At 51.2% G+C, this 23,130-nt stretch overlaps 1 long non-coding RNA gene and 1 other non-coding gene across 2 annotated transcripts; one reads left to right on the top strand and one right to left on the bottom strand.

Moving 5' to 3' along the window:
- Positions 1-488: 488 nt before the first annotated feature.
- LOC108865012 (uncharacterized) lies at positions 489-1,914 on the top strand. The gene is made up of 3 exons (XR_001951242.1): positions 489-536; positions 1,027-1,087; positions 1,401-1,914. It is a non-coding gene; the product is annotated as an uncharacterized LOC108865012 (long non-coding RNA).
- A 17,918-nt stretch (positions 1,915-19,832) lies between these two features.
- On the bottom strand, positions 19,833-19,996 carry LOC114828522 (U1 spliceosomal RNA). The gene has a single exon (XR_003777140.1). It is a non-coding gene; the product is annotated as a U1 spliceosomal RNA (small nuclear RNA).
- Between the last annotated feature and the right edge of the window lie 3,134 nt (positions 19,997-23,130).

Below are 23,130 nucleotides of genomic sequence, written 5' to 3'. Positions count from 1 at the left end.
CGCGAGCTCTAGCGAACAACATCTGCAAGCTGCGGAACTCTGAGGTTCCGAATTTTCGAAGTATGATCCCGCGGGGAATCCGGGCCAAACGAGCCTGGGTTGTTGGGGATAAGGTTGAGGCGGTGATTTCAATCGTACCCTCGGCGACGGATTCACCAATCGAACTCTGTGTTTGATGGTGCCGGAAGAAGGAAGCCGTCATTTGGCTCCAAGCTATCCCTCCGCTCCGGACTTCCCGGAGCGATAGAACCCACCAACCAGACCAAGTCTTCCATGAAATCCGACTCCTCGCTGTAGGTAGACCAATGCCGTAGTTGGCCCAGGAAAAGATTCTGTCCTGCGGAGATTCTCCGAGGATGCCGGTCGTGTTTGCGTCGTGAGCTCGAGATCATCCGATCCGTGACACATTTGAATCCGGAAGCGGATTCAACTGTGATCTACGATGAGCGATGGAAACCTCTCAAAACCAGGAGACCACCAATGGACGCGTTGATTCCAGCTCACTTTGAGACATTACGGAATTCCATCGGAAAAAGGTCGGTTGACAGATGAAATTGAGGAAGTCCCCTTCTGGGGCGCTCTCTGCCCGTGCGGTTTCGGTCCCTGCCGACCGAACTTCTCAGATCAGTTGTGCCTGAGCTCGAGAGCCCAAACCAGATTGGCGGCGGTCGCCGCAGCATTACATGTAATTTGCGTGGAATAGGGCATGCTCGGAGCACTCATCCGACGCGAATCTGATCCCTCCCCAGACCATGTGTTCGATTTACATTATCCCTTGGTCGGAGTCGGTCAGAAATTGGTCCGATGACCATCGAGGTATCTCTCTCCCGGATGAGGAGCCGAAGTCGAGGGGACTCAGTCTGTGGAATCCTTATCCGGAAGGTCTTTCCTTCTCTGTCGATGAATTCTCTCCGAACAGTAAGCACAAGCTACGCGAGGCCAGAGAGCAACGTCCCATCCTAGCGAAACGAAACGTCCGACAGCGAGTTTTGGCTCGACAAAATTCAATCCGACTTCAATTTTCAGATGAGGTCGCTCATATTCCCGTGTCTCGTGCTAGCGGTCATCGTCTGCGAATCATATGGAGGTCTATCATCTTTGATTATTTGGTCTTATCTCTCTCAAATCGAGGCATGCCCGTCCATTCGTCGAGCTTCTAGGATGTGCTTTCTATCATCGAATGATGCTCGTCAATATTCTCATTCAGGCTACCGTAGTGCGACTCTTCGTGGTCCTTAATGAACTGGCATGCCCGTCTATTTGAGAGCGGTCGCATATTTGAAATGCCCTTCCATAGTCTTGATCTCTCTCGAGACGGAATAAGATATTCAGTATGTAGTACGATAGGTAGCCGTTGCCGTCGACCTCACAGAAACTGAATACTGATCTGAAATTTTCAGCATTCCTTTGTGGGGATGACCTTTGCCAGGACTGGCAATCTTGCTGCACAGAAGACGATGGGGCTCAACATTGCTGCGCATCTAATACTAGGCCTGAAATCTGCCCCGATAGGAAGCATGACTGTCCTCGAGGCTGGAAGTGCGACTCGGCAGGAGTTTGCAAGAAAGGGTCCTCAAAGATGAAGGCGCGCAAGATCAAAGAAGGTCGCTCAATGAATCGAAGCCGGAATCCTTCGGGTCGTTTCGGCTCTTAAGCCAACGACTCCGAACTCCCCCTATGACGATTACCACCGATCCAGGGGAAGATCTAGTTCGTCGGAAATCACCAGAGCCCTACGCCGCTAAGGAGAGTCGCGCTTGATGAAGTCTTGCGAGCGCAAAAGTCGGGGAGCCTCCGAACTCCGTCTCCACAGCTCTGAATGGCCCACGGCGGGAACAGGCCACGGATCATCAGCGTATTCTCCATTTTCGCGGAAAGATGAATTTCTCAATGAACTACAATGTCTCGTGATCATTCCTTGATGAGTTCATATGCTGATTGACTCTTTAGGAAGGTGCTCCGCAACACAGAGCGGGAGAGCCAATAGGATCCTCGACGCCGTATCCCGGGCGTCTCGCGAAGAAGAGCAAGAATATACAAGATGTATATTCATCACTCTCATATAGCACCGGTTTATATTTTTCATTACTCTATGACCATGGTATGTCGTTGCCGTATCTGGAAATCAGAGCTGCTGCTCCAACTTCGAAAAGTTGGGTGGGACGTAGGTTGATGTTCGACGTAGGACGAGCTCCTGACATCTTCCAATCCTCCGAGATTATTGGTCATCCGCTCTTAACCCTCCATCTGTCGTGTTGAAACACCGATTTCGTGAGGTTAGCGTCGTATGGAGTATTTTTCTGACCGAGGCGCAGGGGATGAGGGAAATATTGACACCGCTCTGAACTACGATGCCGAATCCCGTTATCAAATGGACTTCTCTATAACTGATCCCGTGGATTTGCCGCTTCTGAGCGATCCTGAGACACCGAACACAGGACGGCCGGTGATTGAGGAACTCATTACGCAATGAGGCTCGAGACCCCTCATACCGAAATTTCTGCTTCCGGTCGAGCACCGCCGCATCGTTAATTGAGTAGAATCTGCGCTTCAAAGACGGCCTGTCACGATATTGAACGCACGTTGCCGAAACCAAAACTGACATGCTGAATAATCGATCATCCGAAGGTCCCCTGGCATGGAGATTCGAATGCTCTCGAATACGAACGAACTATCTCTGAGCCTTTTCAAGAGACCGTGATTCTATTATGTTTCTCGCGCATAGGCGGTTCGATGCTCGAGAACCGAGATTCTGAATCTCATTCCGTAGTAGGTACTTCCGAGCAGATGATAAATCAGATGGAGAGCGCAAGCATTCCCGACAGATTGCAGCCAGCAAGAGCATTGAAATCCCCTCACAACCTCACCGCCGAGGATGAGACGCTCATAAGGAACGGAAGAGTCCCCCGAAGTTCTCTGGAGCACTTGAAATAATTTCACTCGCGTTTTGGTAGATTTCGCCTGCGAGAGTTCTCTACCGGCGCGGCAAGTACTGAACGTCGCGCGTGAGAAAGGTCAAAGGATGTTTGTATCCCGATAGAGACAATTCGTGGTCTCCGGTACTTCGAGTCCGGGGAAAATCCATCTCTCACCAAGAATGAAGCGAAATCCCGTTGAATCAGGGTGTTCCCTGTATTCTAGGAGCTTCCTCCCTGCTCGCTCGAATCCTCAATGGAGCTTGGCTGAATTGACTCGAGCATATGAGATCCGAAATTCTCACGGAATTCCGTCTTCCCTCGCATAGTAGACAATTCACCGAACAGGAAATTAGAGCTCCGGAGAGAGATTCTCCGGTCGGAGCAGAAAACCTTCCTCTTCGATTCATGCATCGATTCTTGTTTTGAATCTGTCCCTTTTCATTCTCCTAACGAAGCGTGGTCGACACTGAGCGCCTTATACTCTCTATTCCCCGATGTCTGATCGCTATGAATGATGTGGTGTATGAGGGATGATTAACGCAGTCAAATTTATCATGCACCTCCTCAGACCACTCGAGGGGAGTTCCTTCAAAGCCTTCTGACCGAGCGGGATCTCGGACATAGCACGAATATTGTACGCAGGCGCAAACGAGAAGCCTGATCGGTGAATCGATGGAAATTAGCTGAATGGGGCCCTGGGGCAACACTTGCCGCCGTGTTGTTTTCATTGAAGTGCGAGTCGGTCTCAAGACCCCCTGTGCGTCGAAATGAGTCAGACGGAAGCTTATTCTCACGAGTTCCAATTCGCCCCAATAGATTTTCCCCTACATCGCTCATGTTGGGGACGGAGTGTCGCCGAAGGCGAGAGGAGTCGATCTTCACGAATATCACGGGAGCGATGGACCTGAAATGGAGACGAGTCCCGGTCAGCAACTCTCCTTGGGGGTCATGTCTCCCAAACGAACTCTGAGTCGGTGCACTCGAGCCATTGCAAACCGGAGTAAGTTTGTCGCAACGTCGCAACCTTCTTCTAAAAGGTATCTCGGAGACGGAAACAGCTCTCGTAGAATTCTTCTTCTCTACAGGAAGCGTATTGTGCTCGGACCCATATTTCTTACCGACCACGCATTCGACGGTCTTACTCCTATCTGGCCGACTTATTTGGCCAGGATCGACCTCCTTCCCGGCTTTCCGAGTCCATATAAGGCAGCAGAAGCATTCACCGTCGGCAACTTATATCCGGCCGTTGTGAGTCTGACAAGGCTTTTCCGCAGCTAGTGATTCGCTCGCCATTCCAACGTTATCGCAGGTTTGGGCTTCTATTCTCCTGTCCTTAGTGGCGCTCCCGCTCTTGGCATGACTGCTCTCGAAATACGTCGTGGATGAGAGGAAGATAACGCTCGCCGAACACTGGTCCTTATTCACGGAAATTATTCTCCCGGGATGTGAGGTCCCTATTTATTCCTGAGAGGACCACTTCCGGACGAAATAGTCCATATCCATTTGTTCCCTTGCAGCGACATCCATACAATATTTTCCCGGTGTCCTGCGGATACTTTTCGCGGGCTGGATGTTGGCCACGTTGGTGCTGAGCTCCTCCGGCACCGCCACTCTCAAATCTGTAATGACAGTCCTCACGCCGGAGCATAGAATCAGCTCACTCGAGGAAATCCTCGCGATCGGTCCCTCTCACTTGAAGGTTCGGTCCCTAAGCGGTTGTGGTATGCACGACTCCTTCGAGGTGAGGAGCTAAGGGTTCTGTTCCGTTCAAATAAAAATCATGCCCGCCGCTCAGTGCTCTGGGAGACAACGAAAGGCAAAGCCCTCCGATCTCGAAATAAATCACCGACAACTCTCTTCCTTCGTAGCTCTTTACAAGCCCATCAACAGATTGGCGGACCTGATCGTGAAAAGCGGTGGCATGACTCATCCTTCGGAGACTGAGACTTCCACTATCCTCCGAGAGCTGGAAACGAAGAAGATCTGCTTGACCATGAACTGCGAAATTGCGATACCGATGATGTGCGCGCCTCCTGAGAAGAAACTCTGGGGGACCACCTATTGCATCGAAGGCAACCCGGTATCCCTGATGATGGTTTGGCTCGGCCAAAGAGACCCCGCACCCATCCTCGGACTCATTTACCGAGAACTATCCAAACGGTTCATCTTGACTCACCTATTTCGAATGAAGCCGTAGGAAGGGGGAGAGACCGAGATTCGACGAGACGATCCACCGATTGCGACGTTCAGGAAATCAATTGCTGGGCTCTATTGTGGACAGAGTCGCCGTTCCCATATCTATTGCACTACAAGGCTGGTTCACCACTGATCTTCTCACGATTCCTCGGGTTCGTGGATGTGCCGCAGCCTCCACCGTCTCCTACGTCGTTTGAATACTTGTCAGGACCCTTGATGCTCCACGGAGCCCCGATAGCCTTCACTTGCGCCGTCTTGGCCGTCGAAGTAGCTCTCGAAATCTGGGCTCGCCACCGGACACCACGAAGGACAGGAACAACGCCCCTCATTCGATCTGGACAGATCGGTCGGAACGTTTGGAGCCCCTCTCATTCGAAAGCCTCCGATTTTGGAGAAATCCGAAGCAAAGTCGACGCTTACGCTGAAAGACTTAAAATCCTTCGTGTGCCGCGTTCTCCTGCTGACAATGAGAGTTAAGAGCGCGTCATCCGGCTCAAGAGACACACATGGCGCGTACGCACGGGTGGAGATTCGTCGTTCCGAGTGGATCCATGATTCTCATGATTCTCAGCTCTTCCGTTCGTTTCACCGAAGATTTCTCCGGTGCGAAGCTCGTTCGTTTCCTCGAGCATTCTGTCGATGATGAGCCGAACGAAAATTCACTTTTCGGAAAATGAAACTTCATTTCGAGTGGTGACTATCTTTGTCGAGACGAGAATCTTCTGCATGTCCAGGAGGGGGTCGCATCCCGAATCGAGGCATGCAGTTCATCGAATGAATCTCCAGGAACTGATTCCGACGGTTGAAATATATTGAGTCTCCCCCCTCTCGGGAGAAACTGTTTCCTCCCCTTCTCGACCGATCTTGGTGCGCAGCCCCGGCATATCGGTAAGATTAGCACGTCCGCGAGATCGCGTGAGTCAACGGGAGTTTCAGCGCAAACAGAAATTCGTTGTCCCTCCCAGGGTCGATTACACAAGCGTTTGGAATCAAGGATATCGAGTTGCCTCATCCTGTACCTGCGGCGAAAGGGAGGTATAAGTCGGAGGAACGAAAAGAGACCCATCAGAAGTCTAAGGGAAGGGTAAACGTGAGAGAACTCGACGCCGCAGCGACCGGGAAGAGAATCACTCAGCGGCTCAGTGAGTCTTCAACACGTTGGTCATATCAACAGAGCTTCATTCTCGACATATCGGGCTTTTTGTCGAGCTCCGTGGATCACTTCATTTTCTCGTTGATCGATCGCTGATTTCTGGAATTCTGGAGATTGCCTGCGTCGTGGAAGCACCCCGGTATCGGCTCTTTATATAACCTTTCTACGCTCCTGCGTGATCCTCGGGGAGTCTACAAGAGAAATGGAACTTTCAACTTTGAGAAGTTCCACGACGTGGTTGTCGTTCCTGATGTTGTCCATCCTTTATCTCTGGACGGTAGTCATGGGCGAGGCTCCACAAGAGCTCAATGCTATGAACGTCGTGACTCAGGCTGAGAATTTCGCCCTTCAACGGAATGTCTCACCGACGCAGTTAGTGATCCTATGCACTGGCGGCTGGTTGCTGAAGGAGAGCATCAAACTCAACGCGAGCCTACTCGTCTCAACGCAAGCTACAATGAAGTCAGTGTCAGACTCAGGCGGCTCGGTAATGTCTCTATATCTAGACGTCTTGTCCACCAGCCTGAAGGTTGTCGTCATATCAGAAGCATCTCTGTATCCGAATGTGGCTTTCGGAATACCCGCGGACCCATTCCAGAATTTCCGTCATAACTGCCTATTACACATCTTTCTGGAAGGGGTCTGGAAACCTCAAGAAAATTGGTACGTCAGTACGATATTCTGGAACAGGGACCACAGCAAGGAGTTCGAGTGCGTTCGATATTTCGACCACATGGTATTCTGGGTCGAGAGAACTCCCATAGCCTCCTGCACGCCGAAGTCACTCCAATGCTCCATAAGCTCCGTTTCCTCCCGGAAAATTCAAGAACGTTCGAGGATGAATGGATTTCTCCAGATTCTTGTACGATGCAATGAGAGCACGCTGATGACAAGTTTCACAATTGCCGCAGAGGGGAGAAGCATGATTTCAAAACACATGCTCACTCAATACGCGACCTACAGAGAGAACGCATACGAATGCTATTCATTCATTGAGAAACAAACAACTGATGTCACGGCCCTGTTCAAGCCATTCGCGGCGGACGTCTGGGCTGTCGGCCTAGTGACTGTGCTGATCATCGTTGCTATGATCTCAGGGCAGAATTTCGGCAAGTTCTGCGGAATACTGGCCGGAGTCGTCTTTGGTCTCGTGTCAGTCGTAGGACTGAAAGAGAAGATTCGATGTTATTCGCATTTTCTCATGCTCGGCTCTCTGTTGCTGCTGACATTCTTCATCGGACATGTGTACAAGAACTCCGTTATGTCATACTTCCTGGATCCGGGTACACCGAAAGTTTGCGGAACCAAGTTCGACTGTCGAGCACTCCTTCATTGTTACACCGTTCCTGGGCTGCATTTTCAGCTACTCGCTCGATCGTGCGTCTGCAATCTCAGTAAGAGACAGCGATCGCTCCCTCGAAAGCCTTTGTTCCGAATAAGCTCCCGGGATGAAGCAGCGCTCCATGAGAAGCTTCACATTTTCCTGAAAGTCCACGTCCAGAAAGATATACGGCACTTCAAACGTCTTAAGAGAGAGAGCAGTGGTCAGCTGCTGCTCGCTCTTGTCCGTGTAAGCAGAACAATCGATCGTATTTTCCAGACGGGAATAGTGACAAAGGGTTTCCTCGAGCCGATGGATGCCGATATGAAGAAATACCTGCGGAGCCCGTCCTACAGGGTGACAATCGCGGCTTCGAAGTTGATGATGCTAACCTGGGATGAATTTCTGGACTTCAACACAACTAGAGACTGGTTCGACATGGATAGCTTACAGAAGATGCAGCCCGTCCTTTTGACTTGTTCGATCTTTCCTTTCGCAGCGATTCTCATCGAGAAAATCCGAGCATGCACGGTCAAGAAACGTTCCTAGAGGATGTCGAAATCCCTCGACATCAGCCTCGCCGTCTTGGAAATGAGTGTCGCTGAATCATCAACTAATGCAGAGTTATCAATCACTATCCTGCTATGGTCACATTCAGACGACGCAAAACAATCCTCAATGTTACGATCGAGGGGCGAATACTGATGAGTTCTCTTAACTTTCGAAGCCATATCAGTGTTCGCGAATTCGCAGAAGTGCCCTCTTCCATTTGGAATTGACGACTGCTGCTGCGGGTAGTTCCCGGGAACTTGGACGAGCCCAAGATCGCACAAGATCTCTCAAAGCCCCCTTGCGCCCGAAGTATTCCTGCTTCTTCCATGATTCACTTGATCACACATATAGGTACTCCGACAATAAATCCTAGTAAGGCCTCAAAAGTGAACAGTGAGTAGGAGCTCCAGGATTGATCTCATCTGCACGAAAGACATAGAATTCTCGAATCGATAAAGACTCATGCTGCATTGATCATGACGAGCCCGCTGTCTTAATCCGTGACTCAAAACAGGACCTGATGCCGTTTGCCATTGGAGCAAACCGCGGAACTCTTTCCGAGAGAGGAGCGTTTCTGAATTCAGCCTCTATGACTGGGGTACGAGTCGTGCGACTCCGTTCATGAACCACGTTTTCGTGTCTTCGTTGAATATGCGGTGAATAAGTCGCACCACCCAAGTTATTGTTTTTGCGTCGAGACCTGCCTTGATGTTATTCAACGCGCGTCCATTCAATGGTCACCGTTGAATCTCAGTCAGTCGAATGAGACGTTCTCGGGGGTCGTTAAGGACTCACAAGTCAATTCCTGCGGCATTCATTGTCTCCGCCGCTGCCTGATATTGTTTTGGGTTCCGTAGAGCATAGAATGTTGTTCAATCTTGTGCAGACCCCGACCCGACGCTGAAATAATTTTGGCTTACCGACGTTCGACTCTGAGTCGAACCGCCGGCGACCTCCTCTTCATGCTTAGGAATTTCACGCGCAGACTGGGACGATCGGAATCTTGGATTCATTGTTTTCTCTCTCACGCAGACGCCGATACAACCGAGCGATCTTTCTGTCCAAGTGAATCAGATTATACAGCCGGCGATGAGATGTGCTGATGCGCATATTGATCGACTCCATTCGTCATCGGAAGTGGGAGGGTGCTCTTCTAGTGTGTGCAAAATATCATGCATAATTCATACTGGGAAGCTAGACACCGAAACAAAAGGAGCCGAATTTCATCAAGATTTGTAGAATCTCAATTGGCTCCGAGAGAGGAAATCCATAATAAGATCGTCTGTCTGTCCCTTGCATTTTCGAGACTCGAGACCGACTTCACTTATGTATTTTCGCAGAGAGCGATAAGTGATTGTCCTGGATTTGAGTGATGGAAAGACGCTCGCTCTCACCTCAGTCTGAGTCCACCAACTTCTCGGGAATATGGACAGGCGCGACGGATTTCCCGCCGCCCGTCGTCGGGGCTCGACTGATCGCGGAAGAAAGCGCGCGCATCAGATGACCCCTAAAAACAAATGTTCAAGAGAGATTCAAGCCTACCCCATCTCTCTAGAAGCGGAGAAGTAAGCGAAAAAGGTTGGATTTGAAACTCCCGCTCGGATCTTTGCTTGGAAAGGATTCCTTGAAACTGCCGCAGACCTTAGAACACGGGATTCTGGGAGTCGCCTGGCAGAACAGCGACGGGTTTCCAATTAAATAACAATGCATGTTTAATGACTTTATTCCGGTCGGCAGGACGAATTAACATTGTCATCGAAGCTCTTGAAGCTGTCAAGTTTCGGTCGTTGGCGTGCTGAATCTTCTCATGCGTACCCGTATTTGCCGGTACTGCTTGTGAGCATTGCCGGTCGAAGGAAAGATCCGCTGATTTGAATTTCATCAAGCACGGAAGCATTCCAAGCTTCTCAATAACCTAGATGTTCTCCACTGCCTGGGATTTATTGAATTTCCAGTTTGAGGAGAGGAGCCCTCAAAAGCGATCCCCTAGGCTAGGATGTCCCATCAACGCGTGATCTGGACGGATTTTCCGTTCATTGAGTGCCTTGCCGGTAAGCTTAAGATTGAGGTTCCCCGAGCATAGAAAAGGGTCGGCAACTCCATGGAGACTCCCCAGAGCGCGGGCGGAGGTGGGGCTCCGAGCCAAACCTCTTGAACATGGTCAACGAGGCTCTCCAGGCCGGCTTTTTCGGTAGTTCCAACCTCCCTCGACGCTAGGTAGTCTGAATCTCAATCAAGGTCACTGTTGCAGACGGCACTCGTCTCTGGAGCCAAGCTGTATCTCGACCGGAGGTATCATATTCCCGGATGGATCACCTAGAGCGGGAGTGTCGAATTCCAACTTCCGGCGGGCCGATCTCGGCCGAGAATGAGGGTGGGGGGGTCAGCGGGCCATTCCGGACTTTCCCCATCCATTCGAAAACATCTATATGTATATGCCCTATGTGCTCTATACGCAGCCGATTCGGAGCCATCAAGACGCGAGACTGTCCTTCCCTCTTCATTCCTCACGATGAGTTGCTCCGTCCCTCTGTGCTCTGACGAGCGATCAAGAATCGAAACGAATCTTGGACTTCGGATGCACGGGTTGAAGAGCTCCGCGAGAGGGAGAAGAGGAGCCTGCGGGCCAGCTCGGCCCCTCGGCCCGCGATTTGACATCTCTGACCTAGAGAAAGCATGACTTTTCAGTCTGACGGAATAATCGGGATGTTCATTGCGGCCAGTTTGGATTCTTAGAGGTGGGTAAAGGAGTCCTTAGGAGTGGAAGAACCCTGCCTGGGACCTGAAGACAATGACCTCGCGGCCTCTCAGTCGATGATGATATTTCTCGGGCGATATACATATAAGGGCGCCGGCGGGATAATAGACCAGCGGTTCCCGACGTGCGATCCCCGGCTCTTCGAGGAGCCGCCACTCTTTTCTGGGGGAGCCGTTCACAAATTCCTGGTAGAGGTCAAGCTCCGGACACTCAGGGTTTGTCAATTCGAAGGAAGAGTTCCGAAACGGATCGACGTCATCTTTCGGCCCGAGCTTCCTCTTTAACCATGAACGTTTGATTGAGTGGATCGCGGAACACCGAAGAGCTCTCCGACCCCAGAGCTGAAGGGTAGATATGAGGGGGCTACCTGGGCTCTGGGCACCCTGGTCGCCGCGAAAAATTCTTGGTTCTCCGCGGAGCCGCGAGGAAGTTCTTGGTTCTCCGTGGAACCGCGAAGCAGAAAGGTTTGGGACCGCTCTGACCTGACAGACGAGCTCCCTCCGAGCCTCTGGGGGACTATATGAGATGTGCCGCGCAACCTCATGATGTCTGTTCTGTTCATTCTAGCAGGAAATATGCTGCGGGCTAGAATTGATCGAGCTGTCTGCTACCGCGGGCCTGCGGAATCGCGATCCGTTACCACGGGGGAAACGGTCCTCGAATCGGTGTGAAGCCGTTTCCTGCTCATTTCGGGTGCGGACAAATCAATTTGTATGGACCTCATCGTAGGATTTTGCCGATTTTCTTCGCTCTTCTCGAGAGCTGAATTTCGAAAGCCGCAGCTCGAGGAAACCGAGACCCCATGGCCTTTTGGGGACATCACATAGATCGGGCCGGAAAGGTTATCGCTTCCAAGCACTAAGCTGAATTCCTTTGCCGCCTCATATTCTCACCTATGAGTCAATTTATACGAATGAACCGCGGGAATCGGGGAATACAGGGACTAATTTATGTCAGTGGTGTCGCCATCTTTCATGGGGACCGAATCATTGGGCCGTGGAGACCAAAAAGTTCCGGCTCGATGGGGGACGAAGTAAATCGAAGAGGTCAGCTAAGCCTGGTTGAAGAGATTTTCACGTCGGTAGTGGGTTAGTTTTGTTCACCCCGGCGTGCTTCGGTTCAATCGTGTCATCGATTCATAGATACTAGAGACTGCGCCTCTCAGGAACCCGCAAAAAGCTACAGATATTACAGGAAGGCTGAATAATAAATCGACCTTGTTATCAAAAAAATCTTGACGGCGTTCATCTTGCAGATCGATGCCTCCCCTCCTTGGTACGACAGTGAAGTGGGGCGGGTCTCGCTTCGCCTGTGCTATTCGCACTTCTCGCGAGCCCTCGGGTGGTGCCACTTCGGTACGGCATTGGCATGCTCTTACACAAATTCGCTTTTTGGCCTAGTCTGGACGATGCTAAAAAAATCATCGAATGATTCGGCAAGCATAAAGACGCAGGGGAGGGCCGGAACATCACGGTCATCATCGCGATATACAGAACGCGAATGTGCTCCGAAAAGAGGTGAAACAGTGAGCACTTGACACGGGCGTTTGCACCTGAAACAGGCAGGATGCGCTAAATAGCGCGGGAGCTATGGTCGGGCGTCAGTTTTTCTCGGAACTTCTCGGACACAGGACTATACGGTCAATAATAGGATACACTAAGCTCGAGTATCTCTGCTTTGAAGTGATATGAAAACCGACGACTCAACAAGACTAAGATCGTATGCTTTGCCGACGAGATCGGGGAGCTTCTATCTGTTATTCAGTGATGGCCACGTTCGGGACTCGGATCACCAAGAGCCGATCGACATTTGAATCGGAACTCCAGCTCCTGTCGGACTAAGGGGTATAAGGAAATTTATTCGAGAAGCCGAGACTCTGCACGAGCGCGACTTCTCCATCCTTCGGTGCCTATAACGACCAATGTCAGCGGCCGAATCCGAAGAATCCAACTTGAAGCGTTCACCCAGCATTAGGTGTCGGAGTATGCATTTTATGCAGCGGAGTCTTAAATCATGCCTTTTCAGCGGAGTTGGTCCGAACTATGCCTCTTCATGCGAGTATGCTCTTTGCACTGTATTCCGTGATCAAGAAGAATTTCTCCTGCGTACATGATTTCGGAATCTACGACGAGACTACTAAGGGAAAAACGCATACAGTGATGGGGATAGTCGCTCGAATACTATGACCTACAATCCTTAATATCCAAACTTATCCGAACAAATTCGTGTTGACAGCCATAGCGTTTAAGCCATCGCTGACTCAATGCGAAGATGAGACTCGATGACGCGGCGGCGTATGAAGTCATGTAAGCAGCGACTTCGGAAGTCGACTTCGGAAGTCGTGGTCCGTGGCATGGTGATGGGGAACTCTGGAAATGAGCTCCGAAATCTGGAGGAGTTGGCGGTGAGGTCGACATCATGGAACTACGTGGGAGGCCAATGATTTTCGGGGTTCCAGAATTCCCAAATATAAGAGTCTGCATCACGATTGGAAATCTCGAGATAGCCACGTGGTGCCTAACATTAGCGCGCAAGTCAACGTAGCCACGTACGTAAGCCACGTAGGTACCATCAGGAGCAGTCGGAGCCGACAAGGGAGGATTTGGTACAATACGCCGGGAGGCTGAGTTTCTGACCCCGACACTCGGAGCATTCGCGACACACCGATTCGTACCTTCGACTCAGCTGGAATACTCCTGCGTTCGGATCGATCAAACAACCGTTCGCCTGCGAGTCTGTCTCGCTCGCAGCCTCAACCGTGGTCATACTCAGGATATGGTGAGCTGCGTCGGCATGTCACCGCATACTGGTTTCAAATCTCCGCCATCCTGGCTCCGAGTACGTCACTTTCGCGGCTCTGAAACCGCGGAGGATAATGCCTCGAACTACCCGACGGGAGTGGTGATGATGGCGATGTAGAGCTCTCATGCCAAACCCGAGAACGGAGTGCTGTCAAGAATTCGTATCCGAACACAATGAAGTCTACAATAGAAAGGAAGATGAAAATCTTGTTCACTTTCATCAGAGCTCTCGTATCGAATTTCCCGCTGCTCGTATTGAACTCCATGAAGTTCAGCGAGCGATGCCTTCCGGAAACCATTAGAGCCTGCTTTTGATACGATGCCGCCGCTTTCTCTGACCCAGTTTCCTCGATCCTTTTGAGCTCGGTACCCTTGAATTGTAAAATCCCAGTTTGGAACAAGCGCTCGACACATCGGCTCATCCGAATCGGACTCAAATTCAGAAGACCTCTTGAGGGAGGGACTCCTGGTTTCGGGAACACCCGCAGAGACTTCGCTGTGAATTGCTTAACATCCTCGAGCTCCTCGAATTTCCTCCGGAGCGGTTTCCTCGTGAGGAGTTGCTGTCTTTCACTCAGACCACACACGCAAAGTCTACATGAATAAAGGAAATTCAGATGATCTGAAGAATAACAAACTGGGAGGTATCGACAATAAGTGTTTGCCGTACAGTTCTCGTGTGACCTGGTATCTAGGAAGGTGTTCATCATGTCGTTTGTAAAAACTTGCCCTATGAAGAAACACAGGGCCAAGGCACACCCTACCATAAGCAATTGCGAGTATCGACGAATTCCAGCTGCTATTCCCATAACGGACATGAAGGTCAATGTTATTCTGCTTGCAGCACTCCAAAAAGTGTCCACATTGACCGAGGAGATCATGCCGGCGAGGAACAAAGTCGCTGAGAACGTCAGGACCCAGACCTCCGGACGGAATGCATGAAGAAGAGCCGAGAAGTCGCTATCGCGTAGAGGAATATAAGAGAAACACTCAATCGCAGTGACCCGTTGGACCGCGAGGAGCTTTGAAAGGTGGATCTCGATAGCTCCTGAGCCGTCTCTCCCTTGGCCGAACCGCACACCCACGCTTGTCGTATTGCACTTGATTTCGCCCTCGAGATAAAGGTTGCCATCGTAGCGCGATTTCGCCGGATTCCGAATCTCCATCGAACAAGTGTCCTTCCGCGGCAGACATGTATAGAGTGATGCGTTCTCGGTCCAATAAACTAAGCTGTCGAAATGTCGAACACACGCGAAATCCCGGCTCCCGGAGTCCCAGAACATTGAATTCAGATAGCTCTTCGTTCCGTGGACTTTTACTCCTAGGGTGATGTGCAGAAGACAATTATGTCGGAAATTAAAAAAAAGCTTCTTCGAGGCGGATGGGCTTTTCGGAATCTTCCCCCGACCCGAGATGACCACAACCTTTAGACTGGTGGCTAAAACATCCTCGAAGGGCGTTTCGAAAGGGAAAAGCCCTCGATCCTTCTCTTCTTTCTCCGAGTACACTAGTAGGCTGGCGTTAATCCGCACATCTCTTGTCGGGACCCATCGGCCGAGGTACAAGATCAGCAGTTCAGAGGACTTAACCTTCCAACGACTAGCGAATTCCTCGGCCTCGGTGAAGACGTCCATCAAGTTCAGGTTCTCGATGGGGTCGATCTGAGTGACAGTCGCTGTCACAAAACTCAAATGTACGACGGCGATGACCACAGGTACGACAAAGTTCACAAGATCTCTCATAATCGATGTCTGAGGGATAACTTAGTCCGGTCGGGGCAGTGACGATGATGTCGGAAGCATTCATTCAAATTAAGTTCATTCCAGTCGAAGCTGTGGACGAGTCCGCTCGGCTCTATCAACGGCTCGGATGTTATCCTCAGCTTTCCACATGAAAGCGAAATGCAGGTCCTCGGTTCATAATGAGATGGCGCTGCGGTTCGAGCTCGCTCGAGAGGATCTCCTCTCCCAAAATTATGCGGATGGGTCAAAAGATCTCACCGTCGAGTTTTCCGATTTGCTGCGACAATCGTCTGCGGGAGTCTTCTGTTGGTCAGAATAATTAAGGAATTAAGACCTGCTGCTGATTGGCGATCATGGGGGTAATCCGCTCTCGAGGCGCATCGACATGATCGAGTTGAAGGAATACAGTAACTTCTCTCTGTAGTGAGAGATTTTACTGATGGGATGATGAGATCGAGGAACGCTGATACGTATGGATATGACTGAAATCTGTGTGAGTCTTCATTTTCACCATTCGAGTTGAACTCTCACGAGGACAGCTGATTGCGGCACTGTGGGGGAAATCGCGAGAATTGGAATTAATATGATTCAACCATGCCTATTCGTCGTACCCAGCGTTTTCCGTTCGCCAGCTCATGAGGGAACAACAGAAAGCCCTGTGGCTCCAAAAAAAACATTTCTCGGCCAAAACTTCGACGATTGTAAGTGGTTCTCGTAATCTGGAGGCAGCCGTGAAAAGGAAGCGAGATACTGTGGTTGGGCTCAATTGAGTCGAAATAGTTGTTCCTGGCAAGACTCGGAAGCCACACAGGTGGGGCATCCTGGGGGAGCCGCATGGTTATATCGGGGAGCGAAGCTTCTCGCAGCTTCCGGACCTTCAGGGTCTTCGTTGCGGGATGGAGCTGAGGATGTCGCGCTATCTCGGTTGCGATGGTTTCAGGAGATATACATTTACTATCGTGGCGAAGTATCAATTTTCTGCAGATGAAGCGATTGGCACGGATTGGAAGAATCAACATGAGCGAATCTCCACAGACTCACCACCACCCTCTTTGAGCGGGAACGGTCTCCATGATCTCTTACAACGATATTCCTTCCAGGTCAGAGCTGCAAATTCCGCTTGCTCCTTTAAAATGATTCCCGGGGATCATTCCGGCTAGAAATTCGAGACGATGAATGCTGGCTGCTCCGGCTCAGATCATCGCATTCCCAGAAGAGGTGTAACTCGGCGATTCAGTACCCGATGCGGACTCTGGGGATGCCAACCGTAATAATGTTCCCCCTTGGACCTATTCCCGAAGGTGTCACGTTTTCAGAGCTTCACTTTGGGAAATGGCTCCTCTGGTTCACGAAAGGGCGCGAATTCGTGACAGTTCCCTCGGACACAAGGACTACAAGCGTCGGAAATAGCGCCCCTGAAACCGGCAGAGGAAGGAGTTCCCAGTGCGGTCCGTAAGCCCTATGTAGCTACACGACTGATTCCCCGAGCTAATCCGAGAACTTCCCGTGGAGACTTCATCTCGACAAGATGCCGCTCCAGTTCTACTGAAAGATCTCGCTTCGACCGCCTGAGCTTGCAGAGCTCAGGGTTGACAAGCATGTCTGCGTTTTTGAGGCGCATCGAAATCATCTACAGGTCATGCCATCTTGTGTCGAAATTTCGCATACAACATCATCAGGCACGTTGTACTCCGATAAACGTACATCCCTCACGCTCCTGGGCTTCGAGACACGACGCTCGTTTCGACCCGGGAGAAGGGCCCCCAGAGTGAACGTCGACACGTCTTCGATCGCGGGTGGACACGTCGCATGATTAAGTTATTATGAAGTCCGTTTCGAAAGAGCTAACATCCTTCCAACGGGGAATAAGTCCTCTGTCTTCGCGGAGATACAGCGATTTCTGAGCCCGGATATGTCCTCGCTTCAGGCGGCGAAGAAACCGACATTTCGTTTCGGCGATCGTTACCCTTGCTCATGCTGCGAGCATCGAGCAAGAATTTGAGCTGTAGTCCGAGCTTGTCACTTGCGTCTGGTCTTCTCGTAGACGAGTCTTGTCCCTGAAACCTCGACAACGTCCTGCTCGAGAGGCAGACTCCGAGACCCGAGTATGCGAGGACCGCAAGATCCACGGTAATCATTATCATCCACTCGGATGCCCGTCGAGTTCACGATCGTCGAATGAGTTCTTGTGATAGTCAGGACTTCTCGACCTTGTTATCCTCAGAGGATGCCGGGTCCGAACCGATGGAGATCCTCGGATTCATATATTCGAGTCATCCACATCTCGCAGAAGAAGCAATATCGATACTCTGATTGCCCGATCACAACCGAAGACCTGCAGAGCATCAGAATATCTGCGGTCTCCTGGATACCCCCAAGGACCAAGCATACTGCTGTGTCCGAAAATGTGAGCGGGAAGATTATTGGGTCGCCTTTCTACCCGGGCTGATTGCGAATGCAGCTCGGGGAAAACGGGAACCAAGGAGAGAGCAGTTTCCATGGTTTCCGTCTCCAGCTATCTGACTCCTGCTGCGGAGTTGTGAAGACCTGCATATCTCCTTCGCCGTGCCCCGATAAGGATAATTGAATGACCGCGGGAAGGATAATTGAATGTTAATGACCGCGGGACCAAAGATTCCAATACGGAATGCCCGGAGAAAAATAAGGTATCTGGAGAATTCAGAACTCCTTTCGAGTATCGAGACGGAACGCGGTCGCTCAGAGAACGCCACGCAGCAAGTATCCGAAGGTTCCGCCGTTTCTCGGTTGTGCGAGACCACCGAGTTCCGAACGGAGGTTCCACTGAGAAAGAAGTCGTGCGAACGACGGGACGTCGCGCCGATGAGAAATCGGCGGCTCACTCGATCGATCGTTTCTCTTCCGGGAGGACATGAATCAATGTCGTGGTGTTTTGTTCGAGTTGATAAGCTCTAACTCTCGACGGATGAAATTTGAATGCTCTCCGAGTGAGGAGATAAGGTCCAATCGATCCCCCTTAGACTGAGCAACGCATTTTCCGGGAGGAGCATGTCTTTGATAGGCGGTAGCTCCACACCTCTTCGCCGAAGTAAAGACATGTCCTTTCCTAGAATCGTACGAATCGCCCTCTCAATGCAGATTAGTGATTCACTGAGGACAGGAAGTCACCGATCTCGGCTAGGGTCGAGCCACGCAGCTCCATGAAAAAGATCATTCCAGCCTCTGAGGACGACTCTACTCCGCATGCTTGGGTGATCAAAAAAGCTGCGCTTATCAGCGCAGATTCGACTTCTACTCTGTCGGAGGGAGGTCCTCCATCGCCAGACTTAAGGAGTTTCTAAGAATTCAGTGAGTTTGAATTCTCGAAAATCATCCACCAAGGGGGCACAGAGAGTGATTTTATGATAGTTTCGATCTCGTGCATACATTATCTTTATACTCATAGCGTATACAAGCACTTTGTAGCTTCCTGGACGTTTCCTATATCTAGAGGGAATGTCCAATCCTCGACGTCTATGATTTTCGGCTCGGGGTATATGATACGCACAGTACCGAAACTCGTATCGACATATCCGCAGACCAGAGCCGATATCGGAAAGGATCCTTCCAGCAAGTCCCGAACTCGATGGTCTTCTCGTGTTTCCTCGATGCTCTCATTAGGCAGAGAAGAAAGGCGGAACAACGAGGCGATGTGGCATGAGTTGATCCGGAGGAGCCCTAGCGAAAACTTCTCTCGGAGAGGGAGTTGTTAGAGATTTTCTAGCAGCCCTCGATCGCCAAACCGAGGGGGAACAGATCATCCTTGAGGCTCTCCCTCCCGTCGAGGAAGCGGCAATAGAGACTGAAAACACATTCGAGGTAGTCTTAGAGCGGGCCACCATTACACACTAGACGCTGAAATGAGGCGCCGCGACTGCAGCCGGGCTTCTAAAGACGGGGGACTCAGATCGCACATTGGCTTGTTGACATTGTCTTAACTCTACGTGAAAACCTCAGGCGGAATCGTGCGCGTGGTCTCGGATGAGAGGATCAGCCCTGCAGTTACTCGCGATCGTATCAGAGAGTGATTGCAGAACGAACTCCCACTCTACCAGAGACGCTGTTTACATGTGCGCTAGACTCGACTGATTTTTGGAGCGAGAGCCATCGCTGATTGCTGAAGCGATGGAAACAAGGAATGATGGACACCCTCGGCTAGAATGGCGAAATGTTTCTCGAGAGGCCGCTTTTGTGCGGCCATCGCGAGGCGGCTTCTCCCAAACCTCTTCGTTATTAATCGATTTTCTCGCGCGGGTGAGTCACACCTGAAGTGCTCCTCATCGATAAGATATCAGGCTTGTCACCAATGTTACCAAAGCCCGACTAGCGCTCGCTGAGTCTAGCTTCATTTTCATGATTTTCGATTTTTAAGGGAGGGGGTTGCGCGAACGCAGACCCCCACTACCAAAAATTACATGCCCCATCTTTCCCAGTTTGGGAGAGTGGCAGGTCTCAGCCCCGCCGTAGTGCAATGGCGAGGCCTCCTCCTGGGGTCTCCACCTTCGTGATCATGGAGGTCCCGACACCAGGTAAGTATGCTGAGGATGGAATCGATCACGCACCCCATACTTCAAGCTGTCCAGGGCTGCTTCGTCAGTTTCTCCTGTCGCACTCAAGTATCAGAGCTCGGGAACGGCATCCGAAGCTCAGAATGCGTCAGCGTTCCCGTCGGAGGCTGCTTCGGGTTTCTATAATTCGGAGTACTGAATTTCTGCCGCGATGAATTGGTTATGATAAGTAAGTGAGTATTCCATCTCGCGGGTCATGCGTCTCTGCTCTGACCCGGGAGTCGCTGCGAGCGAGAGCAGAGATTTCTCACCCGTAACTCATCTCAACCCCGAAGGACCTAGACTGCGCGTATACCTGAGCGACTGGTGTTCGAGCATCTACGTAAAGTACCGATCTGAGCCTCTCCTGGAGCGGCGATCACGAATGCTTCTTCGACTCGAGAGTAAACTCGCCGCTTCCCGTTTCCCTTCCTATCGATTAGGTATATATCCCATTCCATGTGACGGATGCCTGGCCTAATCATCGCCTTGAGCCACTTCCGATCCGCCTTGTATGCGCCCCCGTGCATAGAATGAATAAACATGCTCAGAATAGGAAGTTGACTTCCAAGACGATCCAGTCTTCTTTTATGACGGATGACTCGACTCCCATACCGGGTTCATCAGGATTCGTCGGTTTGATCTCAGTAGTATTCGACTTCCTCCTCTTGAGTCGGCCTGACTTTATTGGACGTTTTGGAGGCTGTGTCAAAGTCACGGATAACAGCAGGGACTTCCCGAAAGAGCCATTGCAAGGCTCTCCCGCATGTCATGGTAACTCTCCGCGAGCATCGATTACAGGTAGGGCTGGATATTTTTCGCGGTGATCGCGGAGTTCGCGGAAACCGCGATTTCGTCTCTCTCTGGCGACTTTCGCGGATTCGGTCACTTCCGACGACGGGGATGTGATCATTCATTCACTACTTTCCACCGAGGAAGGGCAGTGAAAACAACAACTCGACTGTTCCCTTGACTCCAAAAAAGCAGCCGGAGTCGGATAAGCTCCAACTTCCGATAATCACAGACCTTTCTCGAACGGGCTCGAGAATGAATGGCTCGAGATTTATCGGAGGCACACCTACCTTCCGCGAATTTCAATGAAGTTCAGCGATTTCCGCGACTTCCGATGGAATTTTTTGCTTTCCGCGATTTTCACCCTCATTCGCCGCGAATAGTCCGCGCATTTTGCTTTTTTTCCGCGGAAAATCCCCAGCCCCAACTATAGGTACTTCATGTATCTCCAAGATAAATTCAGGGCAGAGATGTGGGGAAACTTGCAGGGAGATAGATTTCGGGCTCGGAGAGCCTCCCGGAGTAGCAGAATCACAGATTCGGCGATGGGATGCATCGAATTCAATAGCCTCGTGCCTCGTGTCGGTTCGATCTTATACCGCGCAGCACCGATTGAAGTCCCACTTCTCGCATCCCTCGCGAATGTTGACGGATTCCCGAGGAATTCTGGAGACGCCATGGGTGGTTGGAATCACGCCAGGGCGGAGTCGGAAGCCACGCAGAGAAACGCGGCACGGTAGCCTGCACTCGTTCAGCATCGGCTGGGGAGCGCTGCACATTGGATTCTTATCAGCCAAGTTTGGATGAGCCAGCTGTCGTGGTCACATAGAGATGTAGACGGACGTTTGACGTTAGAGGTGTTAGATGGACGTTCGAGGTGTTAGACGGACGTGTGAGGTGTCGGACGGATGTTAGAGGTGTAGGATGTAACAGTGTGTGGCGAGTAGTCAGAGAGGTCGGTCGCACAGCGACTATAGGTCGGCTGTTGCGGTCTGTGTGTGTGTCCAATAAACTAGAGGTGGCTATCGCTGGTTCGTTGATACCGAGGTCTTCATTCGCCGTATCCCAAGAAGATCGTAGCCCCGACATTTGCAGCGGTGGGATTTTCGGCGAAGATCTTGGAACGTGGAACGAGCGAAGACGATGGAGTACCAGGGTTTGGATGGAGCCAAACGAGAGGCTGGCGCACTGGATACAAGACTGGTTGGAGAAGTGGTGGCCCAAGTGATGCAGGCGATGAGAAGAGAGGGTGCAGCGGAATTCAGGTCGGTGGAGTCATACTCGGACACGGCCGGAACCGTTCCTCTGTTTTTCGGGGACAGTGCGCTAGGAGCTAAGCAGTGGCTGACCGAACTTGAGCGAGCGCGACGGTTGGGAAATTGGTCCTTCGATCGGTTCATGGCGGTGGTTTCGACGAAAATGAGGAGAGGAGCGGCAATCTGGCAGAGAACCTCGGGAGGAGCGTCTGAAACTTTTGATGAATGGCGGAGTGAATTTTTGGAAGCGTTCGTGCCGGAGGCATGTGGGAGTCAGCTCATGGAGCAGTATGTTGCGAGTCGGCAAAATCGCGGAGAATCTATGATGGAATTCGCAAGGCGGGTGGAGGCGTTAGGACTCGAGGTAAAAGCGAGCACGGAGAATATGAGGTACGTGATCCTACGAGGGTTGAGCCCGATGAATAGGCGGTTTGGAGATATCGTGGCTAACACGTATCATAAGACAATCACGAAATTAATTCATGATCTAGAGAGAGTCGAAGGTGGACTAAGTAGGAATTTCCAGCGTGCGAACTCTTTTCAATATGAAGAAGGGCGGTATATGGCACGACAATTACCGTGTTATCGCTGCGGACACGAGGGGCATCGGGCGGTCGACTGTACGGAGCGGTTCAACCAAGGCGAGACGTCTTGGCGGCGCGCAATTCAAGTCTCGACACCGGTGGAGCCCAGACGTGAGGATAGAGGGGGTAGAATTGCAAAATACGGATCGTATAGAGAGGGAGATACGCGGAATAGCGAGGTAGCTAATCAGAAGGGACGGATGGCGAAGCCTAACATTGCGGAACGTGCGGCGGCTAGAGCGATGGCGAACGTCGGTGCGGTAATCGATCGGCAGAGTGCACGTAACACGTTGACAACGTGTTACAGGTGCGGTCAGCCAGGTCACTTTTCGCGGAATTGCACTACGGTAGTAGCCGTGGGTGCGGATGATAGCGAAAATGAGGAGATGCTCGAAAGAAACGAAATGTATCATTGTCGGGCATTGAAAAACGTGCTGATCAATGGGCAGCCGTGGACGGCGAAGGTGGATACTGAGGCGGGAGTTAGCATAA

The sequence above is a fragment of the Galendromus occidentalis genome, unplaced genomic scaffold (assembly GCF_000255335.2).
Source record: "Galendromus occidentalis unplaced genomic scaffold, Mocc_1.1 scf7180000075860, whole genome shotgun sequence".
Lineage (NCBI taxonomy): Eukaryota > Metazoa > Arthropoda > Arachnida > Mesostigmata > Phytoseiidae > Galendromus > Galendromus occidentalis.
This window is presented reverse-complemented; position numbering and strand designations above follow the sequence as displayed.